We start from the raw sequence: 5,000 nt of genomic DNA on the forward strand, positions 1-5,000 counted from the left end.
TTGTGGTTGAGTGATCACCATATTGTGTACTTTTGACCTCTTTCTAGGGGCCGGAGGCCTGGAGATTAAAGTTTTGTTCTTGTTCTTGTTCTTGTTCTCTCTATATATCTCTGTCTGTCTGTCTGTCTGTCTGTCTGTCCGTCTCTCTCTCTCTCTCTCTCTCTCTCTCTCTCTCTCTACTTTTTCAGCTTAGCCTCTGGCATCCCCACTTCAGAACTCGAAACATGTTAAAGATAACAGTAGATCGACTGAAAGCTGCTTACAAAACTTTCCTGTTTGAAGAACTGGAACGTTCTGTGCAGGCATTTACCAAAAAGAAAAAAAAAAGAAAGAAAAAAAAAAAAGAACGAATTAAAGAACGAACGAATGAAAAGTAGAAAGGAAAAAAGAAATAAAGGACGAAAGATTTAAAGAACGAACGAACGAACGAAAAAAAGAAAGATAGAAAGAAATTAAGAAAGAAAAAAAAAGAAAGAAAGAAAATAGAAATCGGAAAAAAACCCTGAAATCTTTTTACATCCCTGCATCATCTTTACCATTTGGATTCGCGTTCTCTCGCTTTCTCTGTCTGTCTGTCTGTCTGTCTCTGTTTCTCTCTCCCTGTCTCTGATTTTCTGTCTCTGTCTCTGTGTCTATGTTTCTCTCTGTGTGCATCTCTCAGATTCTCTGTCTCTCTTTCCCCATCTTTGTCTCTGCTCTCTCTCTCTCTCTCTCTCTTTATTATTTATTTATTATTATTATTTTTTGTACGCTTATAGTTGACTTCATCAAGTTTTTGCGCCTTATAAATATCATCAGTATTAGTAGTAGTTCTTTTTTTTATGTATCTATCTATTATTTGTTCATTTATTTATTTACTTACTTCTTTTTATTTTATTCCCTTTTCTTCTTTTTTCTGCTATTATTTCTATTTTATTTTATCTTATTTTTTTCTCTAGGCCTGACTAAGCGCGTTGGGTTACGTTGCTGGTCAGGCATCTGCTTGGCAGATGTGGTGTAACGTATATGGATTTGTCCGAACGCAGTGACGCCTGCTTGAACTACTGATACTGATACTGATCTCTGTCTGTCTGTCTGTCTGCCTCCCTCCCTCTCTTTCTCGCTAGAATCTCAGTTCCCACACAACCAGTATTTTAGCTCTGGCACGAACAACTTGAATGACAGCAGCACGTCTGTCCGCCCAGCAATCAATTTACTCGCCAGTCGGCCCCGAGTCGATACCCGTGGGTCATTCATTGTCCAGTGGTGTGTGTGTGTATGTGTGGCTCGTGCGTGTGATTGGATACTGACCCGATGGGGTGTGGGGGAGCGGGGGAGCGGGGGAGCGGGGGGCCTGTGGGGGGGGGGGAGAGTTAGGGGATTGGGGATGAGGGGTGGGGTGGGGAGGGTGTGGGGGGTCCGCGCAGATACCGTTCCCTTGTCCTCTTTCTCGTTCGTCTTTCTCCATTTCGATCAGAGTTCTTTCTCCTTTGTCTGGCGGCCTCTGATGCCCCAGAATGGCTACACCTCTCCCCCTCCCCCCCCCCCTCCAAGTTAACTCCATGGAATGTTTCTGCTCCAGTAGTAAGAGTAGTTACAGTGGCAGTGCTGCTGAAGTTTTCCTTTTATCTGGCAATCGTCTGTCACCGAATTCCGAAGAAGTGTATTGATAGATATGATTCTTTGTGTCCGTGTCTGGCCGTCTCTGTGTGTCTCTGTCTCTGATTCTGTCTCTGTCTCTCCCTTCGTCGTCATCATGTTCTTCTTCTTCTTCTTCGTTCGGAGGGCTGTGACTCCCACGTTTATTGGTATGTGTTGTGTACCGAGTGGGCTTTTGCATGTGTGGCCGTTTTTACCCCCGCCATGTGTGCAGTCATGCTCCGTTTTTCGGGGGTGGGGGTAGGGGTGTGGGGTGTCTCTTTCTCTCTCTCTTTGTCCTTTATCTTTCTGTCGATCTTTTTTTTTCCTCTCTCTCTCTCTCTCTCTCTCTCTCTCTCTCTCTCTCTCTTCTCCCACACTCCCTTTATACCACCATCTCTCTCCCCTCTCTCAATTTCTGAACCGTTCCCCCCTCTCTCCCCTTCTCTTTCTTTTTTACTCTCTCTCTCTCCCATTCCCTAATCTCAGGGGGCTGGTAACTGGGAAATGTTTCTAACAGCATTTAAACAGAGACTGTTTTAAACAAGATTGGCATGCAAGTTTAGAGTCGCATACATTCTGTGATGTCTACGCCTCTTATAAGCATTCTTTTTCACCAAGTTGTCATTTATTTCCAATTGCCAACACCAAATTTCGTAGCGTTTTTCTCGAGATTCAGGATTGGAATGTCTCCACTGAATTGTCATTTTTTTACAGTATAAATGTGATGTGAACAGAAATGTTAACTGTCCTTTGTGTGTCAATGTCCTAGAAACAGAACTTCACTTTTTTGCTCACGTGCTATAAATACAAAACAATCCGAAAGGAGCTAATACCAGAAAAGTTCTATGGACATCCATCCATGTTTAAATTTGCACTTCTGTTTGCCAGTGTAAACGAAAGAATTGTTTTGTAATCTATCTCTTTTTGTATTCAAAGCGTTGAAAAATAGACAAAAATGTGTCAATGTGATTTTATGTCGATGATTGTATTCATATTTTTTTTTCTTCAAACTATGTCACTCCATTGTATGGGCAAATGGCCTGACAATTAAACTATCCTGTGTCCTGCGTCCAGCGTCCAGCGTCTACCTCGCCCCATCCCCTCCCTCTTTGTTTCGGCTATGGATTTTGAATACATTTTTTTTCTCTCTCATGTTATTTTCTTTTATTCTGTCCGGGCGGAATGGCAGTGAAGGATGTGGTAATCGTAATCAAATCAAATCAAAAACACTTTATCAATCCACATGGAAATTAAGTTGTGCAATCACAGCCTCGTTGTAAACGCCAAAATAAAATTATCATGCGCAACATAAGAAAAGATTAAAAACTAGTCAAATAAGAATCCCCAATAGCTGACGATAGACTACCCCCCCCTCCCCCCACACACATACTCATGTTAAGTCAATAGGGTATTGCACAACAATATTTACAAATGAAAACATCCAACAAATAAAAGGTATATATTACTAAAATGACATGCGCGCGCGCGCGCACACACACACACACACACACACACACACACACACACACACACACACACACACACACACAGCCCCCTCTCACACGCACACTCATCTCTTTCTTCGCCTTCCCCCCACCCCCACACGCTCTCCCTTTGTCTCCACCTATATCTCTCTCCTGTATTCCCATTGGTCTAAGCATCTCTCCACCTACTAATTAAACGTGGAATGCTTTTTTTTTTCTTCAGACATATCTGCTTACCCAGCCCTTTCCATTCTGCTCTTCATGACGTCCACACACGTCCCCTAGCACATACCACGTTACCGCCCAATCAAGGTTCACTGTCCGCTGGGACCTCAGATTTCGTTTCCTCTGCTATAACAACAACAACAGCAAACAAACAAACAACAACAACAAAAAACAACAGAATGTCTCCATCGTCCGCACCGCACACACCACAATACTCCTCATTTAAAACTCCCTATTGTTAAGAAAACAGGGAAAAAAAGGAGAAAAAAAAGTAGCAACAGGGTCAAAGATCTTTTTCTTTCCAAGCTCCATCATTGTGGAACAAACAAACAAAAAAAAAAAGAAAAAAAAGAAAAAAAAAAAGAAAAGAAAAGAAAAAGAAAAAAAAAAAAAGCAAAAAAAAAGCGTCATTCTGTCTCGCTGAAATGTTTTAAGTCTGCTCTGAAAACACGTCTTTTCCAACAGCATTAACAGCAGTTCATTCTTATTCTATTGTTGTTATTTTTTTTATTTTTTAATCTTGGTGTGATGTGGTTTTGGGTCACTCTCTGTATGTCTCTTTCTGTGTGTCTCTCTCTTATAAAAATTCAACCCTACCAAAGTTAAAAAGAAGAAGAAAAAACCAACAAAAAACAAAAAACAAGAGAGGCAAGGCCTTCAAGACTCACTTGTGATACACTTTAAAAAAAAAATCTAATCGTTAAAATGTGTTCTGTATTTGTTATTATAAAGCTTCGGGTTAAAAGAAAAAGAAATAAGAAAAAAAAAAGTCCTACGGCAGATTCGAACCCCGCGTGTTCGGGTGAGAAGGGTCTGTCTTACCCATTACACTATCGTGGCTCCTTAACTGACGTGCAAAAATATTATATTTAAACATGCTTTTTTAAAGGGCGATAAATCGATTGCGGTATTCGCAGTGAGAACGCTGTTTAAATCATATTATTCTGGTGTATCTTGGGCATTCAAAAAATCTTTAAGTCCGCGGTAAAGGAGACGTGGCTATCGCCGCAATCATAGTGCAACATTTAGCCTTTTTCTCTGGATCTAGATAGATGTACAAGTTTAGTCACACCCGGTTTACACGGTTGATTCAATTTCTCTTTTATGTTCATTCTAGTTTTATAGTTTTTAAGTTGATATGAAAATTGAGTATTTTGTTAAACTAATAACATGTAGAGCCAAGAACAAGTACTTCTAAACGTCGTATGAAGTGAAAAGGACTTCATTTTGAGAAAAGTCAAGACTGGAAATTTTTACGTTTCATCAATTCAAGGGTATTAACTCTCATGGTTTATTATTTTAAACTGTGAATTCCCACTGATTCTGTGGATATTTTTATGGCAGTTTGTGGCATAATCCAGTAAGTGACGAGGCGTTCACAAATCTTTCTCTGATAAATATTCAACGGTCTCCTTCTCCAACTTTCCATCACATGTTATCGTGTATTGTCGATTGAATATAGGATTGAACGGGCAGGTCAAAAACTTGAAACAAAATGGCGTCGTTCGCGTTCGCGAAGAATATGAGCACGCGCTTTGAATATGTATAAAAATGTGTACGCAATTGATTTTTGCCCATGACCTTCAGGGCTCAGCCAATAGATCTATAAAGTCCACTCGTCGTATTGATTTTAATATTTTCCGAAAAAGACCACTTGGGCAAATGAACATA

The sequence above is a fragment of the Babylonia areolata genome, chromosome 1, assembly GCF_041734735.1.
Source record: "Babylonia areolata isolate BAREFJ2019XMU chromosome 1, ASM4173473v1, whole genome shotgun sequence".
Classification (NCBI taxonomy): domain Eukaryota; kingdom Metazoa; phylum Mollusca; class Gastropoda; order Neogastropoda; family Buccinidae; genus Babylonia; species Babylonia areolata.